The following is a 19,020-nucleotide window of genomic DNA, read 5'->3' on the forward strand; positions in this document are numbered from 1 at the left end:
GGAGGGCTGGCATGCCAGCGGCGGGAACACGGCCAGTTCAGCCTCCGCTCACGAACCCATGCAGCTGGGGAGAGCTGCCTCTCCCGGGAAGAGAGGGAGAGGCGGAGATCCCAAGGACTCTGTCTCTACTGTGGTAGAGCGGGCCACTTTATCCACTCCTGCCCGGTAAAAGATCAGGCCCGGTAGTAAGTATGAGGCTACTATCGGGTGGTGTCACCACAGAGAAGACCTCATCATCTACTCTCCTCCCGGTAAGACTAAGATGGGCCACCCACACGCACGACACCCAAGCCTTACTGGACTCAGGAGCAGAGGGTAATTTTATGGACTTCAAGCTCGCTCACAAACTCCAGATTCCTATCACCTCACTCACGCACAAGATATCCGTCAACGCTCTCAATGGTCAAGAACTCCCCAACATTTCTCACACCACTGAACCTATCACACTCATCACTTCTGGCAATCACACTGAGACACTATCATTTCTACTCATGGACTCACCCCTTGCACCATTAGTTCTCGGCCACCCTTGGCTCACCCAACACAACCCCAGAGTTGACTGGGGTCATAACTCTATATCCATGTGGAGTAACAAGTGTCTTGAGTCCTGTTTAGTGTCTGCTTGTTCATCTGTGTCTGATTCTGTGTTTCTAGAGGAGGCAGTGGATTTGTCTAACGTGCCCGTTGAATACCTCGACCTGAAGGAGGTGTTCAGCAAGTCCCGTGCTGCTTCTCTTCCTCCGCATCGTCCCTATGACTGTGCAATAGAATTATTGCCAGGTGAGTCTCCGCCTAAAGGCAAGTTATATTCACTCTCTGTTCCTGAGAGGGAGGCTATGGAGAGATACATCTCTGATTCTCTGGCCTCTGGATTCATTCGTCCTTCCTCTTCTCCAGCGGGGGCGGGGTTCTTCTTTGTGGGGAAGAAGGACGGATCTCTGCGTCCTTGCATTGATTACCGTGGGTTGAATAACATCACAGTGAAGAATACCTATCCCTTACCGTTGATGTCCTCAGCCTTTGAAAGGTTACAGGGAGCATCCGTGTTCACTAAGTTGGATTTACGTAATGCATATCATTTGGTTCGCATAAGGAGGGGGGATGAATGGAAGACCGCGTTTAACACCCCCAGAGGGCACTTCGAATATTTGGTCATGCCTTTTGGGCTATCCAACTCCCCAGCGGTTTTCCAGGCACTCGTCAATGACGTGCTGAGAGATATGATTGATCAGTTCATATATGTTTACCTGGATGACATACTGATTTTTTCTTCTTCTCTCCAGGAACACGTTCAGCACGTCAGACGAGTGCTTCAGAGGTTGTTGGAGAATGGACTTTTTGTCAAGGCGGAGAAATGCATTTTTCATGCACAATCCGTTCCATTCCTAGGTTACATCGTCTCGACTGAAGGTATTCACATGGATCCTGACAAGGTTAAGGCTGTGGTGGATTGGCCAAGCCCAGATTCCCGTAAGGCCCTACAGAGGTTTCTGGGATTCGCCAATTTCTACCGGCGTTTCGTTCGCAACTTTAGCCAGATAGTCGCTTCTCTTACCGCCTTAACCTCCCCCAGAGTGACGTTCAGGTGGTCCGATACAGCCGAGGCTGCATTCGCCAAACTCAAGAGCCGCTTTGTTTCGGCCCCCATCCTCATAGCTCCCGATCCCTCGCGTCAGTTCGTGGTGGAGGTGGACGCTTCAGAGGTGGGGGTAGGTGCGGTACTTTCCCAACGTTCCTCTTCTGACGACAAGATGCACCCTTGCGCGTTCCTGTCCCATCGGTTATCACCTGCGGAACGCAACTACGACATTGGCAACAGAGAGTTGTTGGCAGTGAAGTTAGCACTGGAGGAGTGGCGCCATTGGTTAGAGGGTTCGGGGGTACCTTTTATAGTTTGGACCGATCACAAAAATTTGGAATATATCAGAACCGCCAAGCGACTCAACTCCAGGCAGGCGCGGTGGGCACTCTTTTTCGGACGTTTTGACTTCTCTCTCTCGTATCGCCCGGGTTCCAAGAATGTCAAACCCGATTCCCTTTCTCGCATTTTTGACCATTCCGAACGCCCATCCACTCCCGAGTGCATCCTACCCGGGACCCTAGTGGTCTCCACACTCACATGGGAGGTTGAATCGAGGGTCAAAACGGCCTTAGAAGGGGTAAAGCCTCCGCCCGGTTGCCCGCCTAATCGGTTGTTTGTGCCGGAGGGGTGTCGGTCCGATGTTATTCGGTGGGGGCATTGCTCCAACGTAGCGTGTCATCCAGGAGTCAGCCGCACTAGCTTTTTGGTTAAGCAACGCTTTTGGTGGCCACTGATGGCTCGTGACATTCACAGTTTTGTCTTGGCTTGCTCGGTTTGTGCCACTGGGAAGACTTCTAATCGACCTCCAGATGGGTTACTCCAACCGCTGTCGGTCCCTTCGAGACCCTGGTCCCACATCGCGCTAGATTTTGTTACCGCCCTCCCGCCCTCCCAGGGCAAGACGGTTGTTTTGACCGTGGTGGACCGGTTCTCGAAGGCGGCTCATTTTATTCCCTTGCCTAAATTACCATCTGCCAAGGAGACAGCGGTAACTGTCGTGGATCACGTCTTTCGCTTACATGGCCTGCCGATGGACGTAGTTTCTGACAGGGGGCCCCAATTTGTGTCCAAGTTTTGGCAAGAGTTTTGTAGGTTACTGGGAGCGAGTGTCAGTCTGTCTTCAGGGTTTCATCCCCAGAGCAACGGTCAAACGGAGAGGGCCAACCAAGATTTGGAGAGAGTGTTGCGATGTTTGGTTTCTAAGAATCCCTCTTCCTGGAGTCAACAACTCTCTATGGTTGAGTACGCTCACAATTCGTTGCCAGTGGCAGCCACGGGTCTCTCTCCGTTTGAGTGTAGTTTAGGTTACCAGCCACCTATCTTTCCCAGTACGGAGTCCGAGGTCACTGTTCCCTCCGCTCACGCTTTCATCCAGAGGTGCCGTCACGCATGGAGCAGAGCCCGTGAGACTCTTCTCCGGGTGGGGGCGCGCACCAAGGCTAAGGCCGATCGCCGCCGGTCGAAGCCTCCGGTATACGTCGTTGGCCAAGGAGTGTGGCTTTCTACTAAGAACATTCCACTCCGATCCGTTTCGAACAAGCTTGCCCCCAAATTTATCGGCCCGTTCAAAGTCACCAGGATCATTAGTCCGGTGGCGGTCCGGCTCAAGCTTCCTCCGGCGTATAGGAGAATTCATCCTACCTTTCATGTGTCTAAAATAAAACCTGTGTTTCAGGCACGCATTAACCCGCCGGTCCCGGTTCCCCCGCCGCCACGACTTGTTGATGGGGAACCCACCTTTTCTGTCAATCGTATTTTGGACTCTAGAAGGAGGGGACGCGGAATCCAGTACCTGGTGGACTGGGAGGGTTACGGTCCGGAGGAGAGAAGTTGGGTACCTGCTAGGGACATTCTGGATCACTCCCTTATCGATGATTTCAATCGACAGGTAAATTCGCCTGGGAACGCCAAGAGGCGTTCCTAGGGGGGGGGTATTGTCACGGTTCATGAATCCACTCTCTCTCTCTCTCTCTCTCTCTCTCTCTCTCTCTCTCTCTCTCTCTCTCTCTCTCTCTCTCTCTCTCTCTCTCTCTCTCTCTCTCTCTCTCTCTCTCTCTCTCGTGTGTTTGTGTGGGCGTGGTTCCCAATCTCGGCCTGATTGTCTGCGCCAGCTGGAATCACTTATCTTCCCTTTATATGTTCTGTAACCAGTGTTTCTTGTTGTCAGATGTGTTACTTCCCTGAGGTTGTGTCGTGTGTCTGGGCTCTTTCTCTCGCCGCCCTTGTGTGGATTATCTTCTGTGCTCCTTCCTACCCATCCGGACACATTCCCCTGGATTTCTCAGCACGCTATCATCGGTATATGCGCCCTAGTCCCTGGGTCGGATTCCGTCTGAGTACAGTCTGTCTGTCCTGTTGCTGCTGTAAACTGCATTCATTAAACCATCGTTGCTTGCATCTTGCATCCGCCTCTGTATTGTCACAGAGAGACTTGCTCTTGCTTCTGGGACTTTTCAACAGGGTAACAAGAAACTGAGGAGAAAGTGTTAACAGAAGTTGAGTTGACACAAAAGAGCTACATATATTAATAATAGCAGATGACCAATGCAGAACAAACAGACAATAAAATTTTAATCTCCAACTGATAAAGTTGAGGATATTTCCCAAACAAATCCTTCAATCCAAATAAAACATTAGTGAACCAACCTTTCACAACCCCCACAGTCACCACAAAGAGCAGCAATTCTCTCACACCTCCCATGATCATGAAAATAGTCTGTGTTATCAACAGGTAATGTCTTCACATGAGGCTTATATAGGCCACTAATGACCGTTTACCTGACAAACATGACTTAACGATCAATTAACATGCTTGATTGAGGTGTTACATTCAGATAGAAATAGACCATGTAGAACATATGTTGATTCTGGTGGGCAGGCAATCTTTTCTACTCCATATATTGCATTTATATCTGTAATGTTTAACCCTAATGGTCTCAGCTCAGCAGTAGAAAGAAGTAGGCCTAATTATTTTAGGTGTAATATTCAAAGATATTAGGGGGAAATAAACACTGTACCCAAATCCACTTTTTACAATGTTCCTGGGAAATGGGTAGGCCTCCACCATATAGTCCTCCAGTTTTACAGCTGAGTTATACATTGCGTTTTATGATGTTAACTTTGCTGGTTGCGTCCAAAATGGCACCTTCCATGTTTAGTGCACTACTTTTGACCAGAGCCAGACCCTATGGGCCCTGTTCAAAAGTTGTGCACTATAAAGGGAAGAGAATGCCTTTTGGAACGCAGTGACTGCTTTCCATTGTTGCGTCTCTTCTCCCAGTTATTGTACCCAGGTCAGTCACACCAGCTTGCTCTTCTTACTTAGACACCAGCAATGCCGCAAGTGACATCACTCATGGTGTTGTGGCTGACATTAATGCTACTGAGGAATTCCCTGCCAGGGGCCTTAGCCCGGCTGATGTAAAGGCTGACGGCATGGCCCGCCTTCCCTCTGCCAGAGGGGAAAAGACTAAGAAGAACAGGAAGTGGCGCTTCCTACCCAAAATTGGCAAGATTCCAAAGATCAGGATGAAGGTAGGGGGCTCTGGGCTGAAATGTACCCTACAGATTCACTACACCCCTATTGTCTCTCAGCATTAGAACAATGCTGTTGTCATTGTCTTTAGGAGGTTGAGTGAGGCCGCTGTAATACAATCCTAATACACATGGGAGAGAGTCAATGTCTGTGTCCCAAATTGCACCCTATTCCCTATATAGTGCACTACTTTTGACCAGAGCACTATGGGCCCATGTCAAAAGTAGTGCCTTACGTAGCCAATAGGGTGCCTTTTGGGATGCATACCATATATTTTACACAGGCTCAGTTGTCCTGATGTGTTTTGTCAACAGCTGTTCAAGACAAAAGGGGAACCGAAGAGCCACCCTGAACAGGATGCGCTGCCTACCAAACGTCTCAGAGAGACTCGTATTTCACAGAGTAAGTGATAAGCATCGATAATGTCATATTGATGTATCACCCTATGGCCAGCTTGTTAAAACAGTGACTACAGATACAGGCGGACAGACAGGCAGACAGACAGACGGATAGACAGGCAGACGGACAGACAAACACACACGTTCATTTTCTGATTATGAAATATTCTTATCACAGATGCTGAGTGTGAGGTTCCAGAGGTTCCATCCACTTCCCCACCCAAGGAGGACCTGACAACCACACTGGCCCCTGCTCCCCAGGAGTGCCAGTCCCGTAAACGCCCTCTCTTAGTCAGGGTGTTACGAGCTATCTCCAGAGCCGTCTCCAAACCATTCAGAGGAGCTTTTGGGAAGAAGAATTAGCCAAATGCCTGATTTTATTACTATTTTAATCAGAGCCTTTATATAATAAAACATTACTGCATTGATTTCTGTCTATAGTAGTCTTACTGTTTGTGCAAGATAATGGTAAAGTACTTCAAACCACATAGTCAAATGTATTTATAGTGAAGCACTTCATATATGTTTTATTTTATTTATCCTTCATTTAACTAGGCAAGTCAGTTAAGAACAAATTATTATTTACAATGACGGCCTACCCCGGCAGAACCTGGATGGATAAGATGAACAGAGAACACTTTGTAACACTTTCTATGAAGCCCATATCTATAATGCATACACTCAAGTTTACTCATCATTGGGAAAGGTAGGCCAAACGGCCTTTACTTATCATTGGGAAAGGTAGGCCAAACGTCCTTTACTTATTATTGGGAAAGGTAGGCCAAACATCCTTTACTCATCATTGGGAAAGGTAGGCCAAACGGCCTTTACTTATCATTGGGAAAGGTAGGCCAAACGGCCTTTACTTATCATTGGGAATGGTAGGCCAAACGGCCTTTACTTATCATTGGGAAAGGTAGGCCAAACGTCCTTTACTTATCATTGGGAAAGGTAGGCCAAACATCCTTTACTCATCATTGGGAAAGGTAGGCCAAACGGCCTTTACTTATCATTGGGAAAGGTAGGCCAAACGGCCTTTACTTATCATTGGGAATGGTAGGCCAAACGGCCTTTACTTATCATTGGGAAAGGTAGGCCAAACGGCCTTTACTTATCATTGGGAAAGGTAGGCCAAACGGCCTTTACTTATCATTGGGAAAGGTAGGCCAAACGGCCTTTACTTATCATTGGGAAAGGTAGGCCAAACGGACTTTACTTATCATTGGGAAAGGTAGGCCAAACGGCCTTTACTTATCATTGGGAAAGGTAGGCCAAACGGCCTTTACTCATCATTGGGAAAGGTAGGCCAAACGGCCTTTACTTATCATTGGGAAAGGTAAGCCAAACGGCCTTTACTTATCATTGGGAAAGGTAGGCCAAACGGCCTTTACTTATCATTGGGAAAGGTAGGCCAAGCGGCCTTTACTTATCATTGGGAAAGGTAGGCCAAACGGACTTTACTCATCATTGGGAAAGGTAGGCCAAACGTCCTTTACTTATCATTGGGAAAGGTAGGCCAAACGGCCTTTACTTATCATTGGGAAAGGTAGGCAAAACGTCCTTTACTTATCATTGGGAAAGGTAGGCCAAGCGGCCTTTACTCATCATTGGGAAAGGTAGGCCAAACGGCCTTTACTTATCATTGGGAAAGGTAGGCCAAGCGGCCTTTACTTATCATTGGGAAAGGTAGGCCAAGCGGCCTTTACTCATCATTGGGAAAGGTAGGCCAAACGGACTTTACTCATCATTGGGAAAGGTAGGCCAAGCGGCCTTTACTTATCATTGGGAAAGGTAGGCCAAACGGACTTTACTCATCATTGGGATAGGTAGGCCAAACTTCCTTTACTTATCATTGGGAAAGGTAGGCCAAACGGCCTTTACTTATCATTGGGAAAGGTAGGCCAAACGTCCTTTATTATCATTGGGAAAGGTAGGCCAAACGGCCTTTACTCATCATTGGGAAAGGTAGGCCAAACGGCCTTTACTCATCTTTGGGAAAGGTAGGCCAAACGGCCTTTACTCATCATTGGGAAAGGTAGGCCAAGCGGCCTTTACTTATCATTGGGAAAGGTAGGCCAAACGTCCTTTACTTATCATTGGGAAAGGTAGGCCAAACGGCCTTTACTTATCATTGGGAAAGGTAGGCCAAACGGCCTTTACTTATCATTGGGAAAGGTAGGCCAAACGGCCTTTATTCATCATTGGGAAAGGTAGGCCAAACGGCCTTTACTTATCATTGGGAAAGGTAAGCCAAACGGCCTTTACTTATCATTGGGAAAGGTAGGCCAAACGGCCTTTACTTATCATTGGGAAAGGTAGGCCAAGCGGCCTTTACTTATCATTGGGAAAGGTAGGCCAAACGGACTTTACTCATCATTGGGAAAGGTAGGCCAAACGTCCTTTACTTATCATTGGGAAAGGTAGGCCAAACGGCCTTTACTTATCATTGGGAAAGGTAGGCAAAATGTCCTTTACTTATCATTGGGAAAGGTAGGCCAAGCGGCCTTTACTCATCATTGGGAAAGGTAGGCCAAACTACCTTTACTCATCATTGGGAAAGGTAGGCCAAGCGGCCTTTACTCATCATTGGGAAAGGTAGGCCAAAAGGCCTTTACTCATCATTGGGAAAGGTAGGCCAAACGACCTTTACTCATCATTGGGAAAGGTAGGCCAAGCGGTCTTTACTCATCATTGGGAAAGGTAGGCCAAGCGGCCTTTACTCATCATTGGGAAAGGTAGGCCAAACGGCCTTTACTTATCATTGGGAAAGGTAGGCCAAACGGCCTTTACTCATCATTGGGAAAGGTAGGCCAAACGGCCTTTACTTATCATTGGGAAAGGTAGGCCAAACGGCCTTTACTTATCATTGGGAAAGGTAGGCCAAACGGCCTTTACTTATCATTGGGAAAGGTAGGCCAAACGTCCTTTATTTATCATTGGGAAAGGTAGGCCAAACGTCCTTTATTTATCATTGGGAAAGGTAGGCCAAACGGCCTTTACTTATCAGTGGGAAAGGTAGGCCAAACGGCCTTTACTCATCATTGGGAAAGGTAGGCCAAACGGCCTTTACTCATCATTGGGAAAGGTAGGCCAAACGGCCTTTACTTATCATTGGGAAAGGTAGGCCAAACGGCCTTTACTCATCATTGGGAAAGGTAGGCCAAACGGCCTTTACTCATCTTTGGGAAAGGTAGGCCAAACGGCCTTTACTCATCATTGGGAAAGGTAGGCCAAACGTCCTTTACTTATCATTGGGAAAGGTAGGCCAAACGGCCTTTACTTATCATTGGGAAAGGTAGGCCAAACGGCCTTTACTTATCATTGGGAAAGGTAGGCCAAACGGTCTTTACTCATCATTGGGAAAGGTAGGCCAAACGGCCTTTACTCATCATTGGGAAAGGTAGGCCAAACGGCCTTTACTCATCATTGGGAAAGGTAGGCCAAACGGTCTTTACTTATCATTGGGAAAGGTAGGCCAAACGACCTTTACTCATCATTGGGAAAGGTAGGCCAAACGGCCTTTACTCATCATTGGGAAAGGTAGGCCAAGCGACCTTTACTTATCATTGGGAAAGGTAGGCCAAACGTCCTTTACTTATCATTGGGAAAGGTAGGCCAAACGGCCTTTACTCATCATTGGGAAAGGTAGGCCAAGCGGCCTTTACTTATCATTGGGAAAGGTAGGCCAAGCGGCCTTTACTTATCATTGGGAAAGGTAGGCCAAACGACCTTTACTCATCATTGGGAAAGGTAGGCCAAACGGCCTTTACTCATCATTGGGAAAGGTAGGCCAAACGGCCTTTACTTATCATTGGGAAAGGTAGGCCAAACGTCCTTTACTTATCATTGGGAAAGGTAGGCCAAACGGCCTTTGCTCATCATTGGGAAAGGTAGGCCAAGTGGCCTTTACTTATCATTGGGAAAGGTAGGCCAAGCGGCCTTTACTTATCATTGGGAAAGGTAGGCCAAACGACCTTTACTCATCATTGGGAAAGGTAGGCCAAACTACCTTTACTCATCATTGGGAAAGGTAGGCCAAGCGGCCTTTACTCATCATTGGAAAGGTAGGCCAAACGTCCTTTACTTATCATTGGGAAAGGTAGGCCAAACGACCTTTACTCATCATTGGGAAAGGTAGGCCAAGCGGCCTTTACTCATCATTGGGAAAGGTAGGCCAAGCGGCCTTTACTCATCATTGGGAAAGGTAGGCCAAACGGCCTTTACTTATCATTGGGAAAGGTAGGCCAAACGGCCTTTACTCATCATTGGGAAAGGTAGGCCAAACGGCCTTTACTTATCATTGGGAAAGGTAGGCCAAACGGCCTTTACTTATCATTGGGAAAGGTAGGCCAAACGGACTTTACTCATCATTGGGAAAGGTAAGCCAAACGGCCTTTACTTATCATTGGGAAAGGTAGGCCAAACGTCCTTTACTTATCATTGGGAAAGGTAGGCCAAACGACCTTTACTCATCATTGGGAAAGGTAGGCCAAGCGGCCTTTACTCATCATTGGGAAAGGTAGGCCAAGCGGCCTTTACTCATCATTGGGAAAGGTAGGCCAAACGGCCTTTACTTATCATTGGGAAAGGTAGGCCAAACGGCCTTTACTCATCATTGGGAAAGGTAGGCCAAACGGCCTTTACTTATCATTGGGAAAGGTAGGCCAAACGGCCTTTACTTATCATTGGGAAAGGTAGGCCAAACGGACTTTACTCATCATTGGGAAAGGTAAGCCAAACGGCCTTTACTTATCATTGGGAAAGGTAGGCCAAACGGCCTTTACTTATCATTGGGAAAGGTAGGCCAAGCGGCCTTTACTTATCATTGGGAAAGGTAGGCCAAGCGGCCTTTACTTATCATTGGGAAAGGTAGGCCAAACGGACTTTACTCATCATTGGGAAAGGTAGGCCAAGCGGCCTTTACTTATCATTGGGAAAGGTAGGCCAAGCGGCCTTTACTCATCATTGGGAAAGGTAGGCCAAGCGGCCTTTACTTATCATTGGGAAAGTTAGGCCAAACGGACTTTACTCATCATTGGGATAGGTAGGCCAAACTTCCTTTACTTATCATTGGGAAAGGTAGGCCAAACGGCCTTTACTTATCATTGGGAAAGGTAGGCCAAACGGTCTTTACTCATCATTGGGAAAGGTAGGCCAAACGGCCTTTACTCATCATTGGGAAAGGTAGGCCAAACGGCCTTTACTCATCATTGGGAAAGGTAGGCCAAACGGTCTTTACTTATCATTGGGAAAGGTAGGCCAAACGGTCTTTACTCATCATTGGGAAAGGTAGGCCAAACGGTCTTTACTCATCATTGGGAAAGGTAGGCCAAACGGTCTTTACTCATCATTGGGAAAGGTAGGCCAAACGGTCTTTACTCATCGTTGGGAAAGGTAGGCCAAACGGACTTTACTCATCATTGGGAAAGGTAGGCCAAACGGTCTTTACTTATCATTGGGAAAGGTAGGCCAAACGACCTTTACTCATCATTGGGAAAGGTAGGCCAAACGGTCTTTACTTATCATTGGGAAAGGTAGGCCAAACGACCTTTACTCATCATTGGGAAAGGTAGGCCAAACGGTCTTTACTTATCATTGGGAAAGGTAGGCCAAACGACCTTTACTCATCATTGGGAAAGGTAGGCCAAACGTCCTTTACTCATCATTGGGAAAGGTAGGCCAAGCGGCCTTTACTTATCATTGGGAAAGGTAGGCCAAACGTCCTTTACTTATCATTGGGAAAGGTAGGCCAAACGGCCTTTACTCATCATTGGGAAAGGTAGGCCAAGCGGCCTTTACTTATCATTGGGAAAGGTAGGCCAAGCGGCCTTTACTTATCATTGGGAAAGGTAGGCCAAACGACCTTTACTCATCATTGGGAAAGGTAGGCCAAACGGCCTTTACTCATCATTGGGAAAGGTAGGCCAAGTGGCCTTTACTTATCATTGGGAAAGGTAGGCCAAGCGGCCTTTACTTATCATTGGGAAAGGTAGGCCAAACGACCTTTACTCATCATTGGGAAAGGTAGGCCAAATGGTCTTTACTCATCATTGGGAAAGGTAGGCCAAACGTCCTTTACTTATCATTGGGAAAGGTAGGCCAAACGGTCTTTACTCATCATTGGGAAAGGTAGGCCAAGCGGCCTTTACTCATCATTGGGAAAGGTAGGCCAAGCGGCCTTTACTCATCATTGGGAAAGGTAGGCCAAACGGTCTTTACTCATCATTGGGAAAGGTAGGCCAAACGACCTTTACTCATCATTGGGAAAGGTAGGCCAAGCGGCCTTTACTCATCATTGGGAAAGGTAGGCCAAGCGGCCTTTACTCATCATTGGGAAAGGTAGGATGTGTTCTGGACACATCCTTTCTGTGCTCCAGCAATTTAAGAACAGATGCCTCCTTCCATCAGCCGTATGCACCTTGTTCAGTATCTGTCACTTTACAGTACTGTAGTTCATGATCTGGTTCTACTTACTTTATGACATTCCTCCTCGTTCTTATAGGCTGGAGTAGGCTTAGTCTCAAAATAAGACCGGTTTAAAATAGTTTTAGCCTGTTAAAGCAGGGTTTCCCAAACCTTTCTTTTTCAAGGTGAAGGGGGAGGTTCGGACAGAGCTAAAGGACGTCCATTTTTTTTGCACTGATCACAGACGTGGTCAAGTGTAAATATGACTTCTTACATGAGCCTGACAGTGCATCTCACGAAAGACTGAACACTATCTCAGGCTAACATAGTTTGGAAAGCAATTGGCTATTGCTTCAAAGAGAAGACAATGAAAAGACTAATCTGTCTTTTAGTTATCAAAATTCTCAACTTAATTGAGCGAACAGTATTTTTGCCATTGGCTATATCCCCGGTGAGTGTGCATATTCACTTTCTTTATCCCTGAGTCAGTGCCACTTGAAAGTCATATTGAACAAGATTCTGCTAATCTCTATAGTCATATAAAGTGTAGCAGAATTGCATGATAAAAAATATTTTAACAAGGGGGAAAAAAATCCTGTAAAGAGAAACATATCTGACATAGCCTAGCCTAGCCTTACTCCACCACGCGCTGCATTGAACAGCCGTTTTTTTGCGAACAGTGATTGAGTTATATTATTAGCCTAAATGATGACTATCCAATTTACAAATCACATTAGCAATAGTCAGCTATCTTACAAAAGTCTGTAAATGTGAAGATGCATTGAATGCTTTATATATTTTTTTATGGTGAAAATTAGCTTCCCCTTAACTTGAGACTCGCGCGCCTATGAGCAAGACAGTTAGGCCTAAACACTCTAATGTTTTCCTTTGCTAATGTTTCCCCCGTCCGTCCGTCGGCTGTCAGTTATGTCGATGACTGTGTACACACCACACGTCAATCACCGACACCGGAAGTCCCATGACCGTCACAGCCCTAGTTGTATGCTTGAGTTTGTTCAAGAGAGGCTTTGACGCCAGATTTGAGCAGATCTTGCTTTAGTTTTCCTCAGCCTGTGTTTTGTTTCTCTCTCCTTTTCCTGTTAGATGGTGATGCTGCTTCTCTCCAGAGGAGCCAACATTAATGCTTTTGACAAGAAGGACCGCCGAGCAATCCACTGGGCTGCTTACATGGGTAATGAGTTGACCACACATATACATTCTGACTAATGTCCTTATCCCAGTGAGTGAATGAATTGGCTGTGTGTTAGACTCACAGCTCAGCTGTATGGTCCACCTCTAGTGTGTTATTATGTCAGAATGATGGACTGAGTATGTTGATAAGATGTAGGTTTTCAATTGTACTAACACGATGTAGGTATTGCTAATGGTGCTGTGTACCACTGTAAACTAACCTCTCTCTCCCTCTATATCTCTGCCTATCTCTCTGTCTCTCTCTCTCTCCATCTGTCTGTCTCTCTCTCCATCTCTGTTTCTCTCTTTGTCTCTCTTTTCCCCCCCATAGGGCACATTGAGGTGGTGAAACTGCTGGCCTCTCATGGATCAGAGGTGTCCTGTAAAGACAAGAGGGCCTACACCCCTCTCCACTCTGCAGCGGCATGATCAGCATGGTCAAGTACCTCCTGGACCTTGGGGTGGATGTGAGTCAATGCATACATACACCTCCCCACATTCAACTGTGTAGTCACTGTTCAATTACAACTCCACGAAAAGACAGAGCTCTAGTGTGTTCGAGAATGATTTCCTTCAAGTAATGAAGAGATGGAGGTTGGATCAGTGGGTTGGGACCAGTGGGTTGGGACCAGGGGATTGGGGCCAGGGGGTTGGGACCAGGGGTTTTCATAACCAAGTAATGAAGAGATGGAGGTTGGGCCAGGGGGTTGGGACCAGTGGGTTGGGACAAGTGTGTTGGGACCAGTGTGTTGGGACCAGTGTTGGGACCAGGGGGTTGGGACCAGGGGGTTGGGACCAGGGGGTTGGGACCAGGGGGTTGGGACCAGTGTGTTGGGACCAGGGGGTTGGGACCAGTGGGTTGGGACCAGGGGGTTGGGACCAGGGGGTTGGGACCAGTGTGTTGGGACCAGGGGGTTTTCATAACCAAGTAATGAAGAGATGGAGATTGGATCCAGAGGGTTGGATCCAGGAGGTTGGAGCCAGTGGGTTGGGACCCAGTGTGTCGGGACACAGTGTGTTGGGTCAGGGGTTTTTCCTAACCAAGTGACCTGATCAGGAATGTATTGTCTCTCTCTCTATCAACATGTTAAATGTGCAACCAGAGGAAAAGAAACTCTGGACCACCTTTACTCCATATTCAAAGATGCATACAAAGCTCTCCCTCGCTCTCCATTTGGCTAATCTGACCATATTTCTATCCTCCGGATTCCTGCTTACAAGCAACAATTAAAGCAGGAAGCACCAGTGACTAGATCAATAAAAAAGTGGTCAGATGAGGCAGATGCTAAACTACAGGACTGTTTTGCTAGCACAGACTGGAATATTTTCCGGGATTCTTCCGATGGCATTGAGGATTACACCACATCAGTCACTGGCTTCATCAATAAGTGCATCGATGACGTCATCCCCACAGTGACTATACGTACATAACCCAACCAGAAGTCATGGATTACAGGCAAAATCCAACCTTAGCTAAAAGGGTAGAGCTGCCGCTTTCAAGGAGCGGGACTCTAACCTGGAAGCTTATAAGAAATCCCGCTATGCCCTCCGACGAACCATCAACCAGGCAAAGCATCAATACAGGACAAAGATCACATCATACTACACCAGCTCCGATGCTGGTCGGATGTGGCAGGGCTTGCAAACTATTACAGACTACAAAGGGAAGCACAGCCGAGAGCAGCCCAGTGACACGAGCCTACCAGACGAGCTAAATTATTTATATGCTCGCTTCGAAGCAAGTAACACTGTAACATGCATGAGAGCACCAGCTGTTCCGGACTACTGTGTGATTTACATTTACATTACATTTAAGTCATTTAGCAGACGCTCTTATCCAGAGCGACTTACAAGTACATACATTCATACTTTTTTTTGTACTGGCCCCCCGTGGGAATCGAACCCACAACCCTGGCGTTGCAAGCGCCATGCTCTACCAACTGAGCCACACGGGGCCTATGACGACAACTCTATGCAGTAATGACGACAACTCTATACAGTAATGACAACAACTCTATACAGTAATGACGAGAACTCTATACAGTAATGACGATAACTCTATACAGTAATGACGACGACTCTATGCAGTAAGGACAAGTCTATACAGTAGCAAACAGGGGTGTTGTTGCCCACTGTCTGATAGATAGCATGAGAGACTTTGTCTGCCTCTGTCACCATAATGGTCACGTTCTTCCCCGATGTTACAGTGGCGGCAGATAGTCTTCCTGGGGTCCGACGCATAACGAAAAAGACATTACAGATAAAAAGACTACAATTTACATACATTTAAAACATTAACATAGACATTACAGACAAAAAGACTACAATTTACATACATTTAAAACATTAACATAGACATTACAGACAAAAATACTACAATTTACATACATTTAAAACATTAACATAGACATTACAGACAAAAAGGCTACAATTTACATATATTTAAAACATTAACATAGACATTACGGACAAAAAGACTACAATTGACATATATTTAAAACATTAACATAGACATTACAGACAAAAAGACTACAATTTACATACATTTAAAACATAGACATTACAGACAAAAAGACTACAATTTACATACATTTAAAACATTAACATAGACATTACAGACAAAGACTACAATTTACATACATTTAAAACATTAACATAGACATTACAGACATACAGTGCATTCGAGAAGTATTCAGACCCCCCGACTCCCTCCAGATGTGATCACATTCTCCACAGCTGATGTGAGTAAGACCTTTAAACAGGTCAACATTCACAAGGCCACAGGGCCAGACGGATTACCAGGATGTGTACCCGAGCATGCGCTGACCAACTGGCAAGCATCTTCACTGACATTTTCAACCTCTCCCTGTCTGAGTCTGTAATACCAACATGTTTCAAGCATTGCACCATAGTCCCTGTGCCCAAGAAGACTAAGGTAACCTGCCTAAATAACTACCGACCCGTAGCACTCACGTCTGTGTTTTTGAAAGGCTGGTCATGGCTCACATCAATACCATTATCCTAGAAACCCTAAACCTACTCCAATTTGCATACCGCCCCAACAGATCCACAGATGATGCAATCTCTATGGCACTCCACACTGCCCTTTCACACCTGGACCAAAAGGAACACCTATGTGAGAATGCTATTCATTGACTACAGCTCAGCGTTCAACACCATAGTGCACTCAAAGCTCATCACTGTCAATCAATCAAATGTATTTATAAAGCCCTTCTTACATCAACTGATGTCACAAAGTGCTGTACAGAAACCAGCCTAAAACCCCAAACAGCAAGCAATGCAGGTGTAGAAGCACGGTAGCTAGGACAAACTCCCTAGGAAGGCCAAAACCTAGGAAGAAACCTAGAGAGGAACCAGGCTATGAGGGGTGGCCAGTCCTCTTCTGGCTGTGCCGGGTGGAGATTATAACAGAACATGGGCAAGATGTGCAAATGTTCATAGATGACCAGCAGGGTCAGATAATAATAATCACAGTGGTTGTAGAGGGTGAAACAGGTCAGCACCTCAGGAGTAAATGTCATTTGGCTTTTCATAGCCGATCATTCAGAGTATCTCTACCGCTTCTGCTGTCTCTAGAGAGTTGAAAACAGCAGGTCTGGGACAAGGTAGCACGTCCAGTGAACAGGTCAGGGTTCCATAGCCGCAGGCAGAACAGTTGAGACTGGAGCAGCAGCACGGCCAGGTGGCCTGGGGACAGCAAGGAGTCATCAGGCCAGGTAGTCTTGAGGCATGTCCTCCTCCGAGAGAGAGAGAAACAGAGAGAATTAGAGAGCATACTTAAATTCACACAGGACACCGGATAAGACAGGAGAAATAAACCAGATATAACAGACTGACCCTAGCCCCCCGACACATAAACTACTGCAGCATAAATACTGGAGGCTGAGACAGGAGGGGTCGGGAAACACTGTGGCCCCATCCGACGATACCCCCGGACAGGGCCAAACAGGCAGGATATAACCCACCCACTTTGCCAAAGCACAGCCCCCACACCACGAGAGGGATACCTTCAACCACCAACTTACTATCCTGAGACAAGGCCGAGTATCTCCAGTATCTCCAATCTCCAGTGGGTGCGCGGGAGGGGGGTAGATCCAGAATTTTGGGAATCCTGTAGAAAGGAGATCGCGTCTCTTCCCTCACGACCTCCGGGAAACCTTGAAGTCTCAAATTCGAGTGCCTTTGGAAATGTTCATAATAATCAAATTTCTCCTCGAGTTTAGCGATGGAGTCTTCCAACTTCTTGTATTTTTGGTCCACTTCCTCACGGACGTCCAGGATGGCAGCCTGGTGGTCAGCATGGTCTTTTTCTAACTTTGTCACTCGTCCATTTGTGACTTTATGGTTTTCGTGGAGTTTATCGACCAGTACATCAATTTTGCTGAGGGGTTCAGAAAGTGTCTCTTGGATTTATTTTTGTATACCCTTGTCCATCTCCATTCTGAACCATGCTGGTGCTTCTTCCCGAGCTAGCATCCGCCGAGGCCGATGAAGGGCTGTCAGAGAGGGGCATTTTTCCATGCCTCGTCTGAGGCTTTGACATATTTGGCATATTTTGTTTTGGCGATACAATAAATGTTTTAACTTCCAACGCACTATTAACGAACAGTTTAAACAATGTCAAAATGCCTTAAAACTGTTTGAAAGTTCGAGGACACTACGCAGATGCGTCTTGTTAGAGCTTCGCCATTGGCGGAAGTCTCTCTCATATCATCATTCTTAACAGTCATCGTCCAACAAGTCTTCTACTGTTGTTCTTCTCCATTTCATGCACAACACATTGGAGGGACACTTCACATATGTAGTGGGTGTACTTTCCATGTTACAGTATTTCCTTATAACATTTATAATGACTACATAACTAACAAAACAACATTAGTGTTCTTTAGATCACCTCTGACCATTCCCCACGTTTTATGTTAGATATATTATTCCAGTAGTTGCTTCTGAACGTGTTAGAATTTCGTCGGGAAAAAGTATTCTTGAAACAAAGCAAAAGGGTGTCAGTTGTTAACCCCCACCAGTTCCCTCCTCCCCCCTCTGCGGGTGAGAGGGGGCGGCAGCGTAGCCTAGTGGTTAGAGCGTTGGACTAGTAACCGAAAGGTTGCAAGATCGAATCCCCGAGCTGACAAGGTACAATCTGTCGTTCTGCCCCTGAACAAGGCAGTTAACCTACTGTTCCTAGGCCGTCAATGAAACGAAGAATTTGTTCTTAACTGACTTGCCTAGTTAAATAAAGGTTAAAAAAAGAAGGGATCTTGTTGAAGTCATTCATTGCAAACCTGATCTGACCTATTTGGATCCTCACAGGACAGTCTGTAATCCCGACATATTTCAAGCTGACTACCATTGTCCGTGTTCCCAAGAACTCCAAGGTAACCTGTCTGTAGCACTCACATCTGTGCTTTGAAAGTCTGGTCATGACCACATCAACACAATCATCCCAGACACCCTGTACCCACTCCAATTTGCATATCTCCCCAACAGATCCACAGATGAAGCAATCTCAATTAAGAGGGGACATAACTATGTGAGAATGCTGTTCATAGACTACAGCCCAGCGTTCAACACCATAGTCCCCTCCAAGCTCGGGACCTTGGGACTGAAGACCTCCTTCTGCAACTGGATGCTGGACTTTCTGACGGGCCGGCCCCAGGTGGTGAGGATAGGCAAGAACACCTCTGCCACACTGACCTTCAACACGGGAGGCCCTCAGGGATGCGTGCTTAGTCCCCTCTTGTACTCCCTGTTCACCCATGACTGTGTGGCCACACACGACTCCAACACCATCATCAAGTTTGCTGACGACACGAAGGCGATGAGAGGTCAGAGACTTGGCATTGTGGTGCCAGGACAACCTCTCCCTCAATGTCAGTAAGACCAAGGAG

General features: G+C 46.6%; 1 non-coding gene across 1 annotated transcript; it reads right to left on the minus strand.

Annotated features, from left to right (window-relative positions):
* Positions 1-14,992: 14,992 nt before the first annotated feature.
* On the minus strand, positions 14,993-15,068 carry trnaa-ugc. The gene has a single exon. It is a non-coding gene; the product is annotated as a tRNA-Ala (tRNA).
* Positions 15,069-19,020: the final 3,952 nt, after the last annotated feature.

This window comes from Salvelinus namaycush, unplaced genomic scaffold (assembly GCF_016432855.1).
Source record: "Salvelinus namaycush isolate Seneca unplaced genomic scaffold, SaNama_1.0 Scaffold1476, whole genome shotgun sequence".
Taxonomy (NCBI): domain Eukaryota; kingdom Metazoa; phylum Chordata; class Actinopteri; order Salmoniformes; family Salmonidae; genus Salvelinus; species Salvelinus namaycush.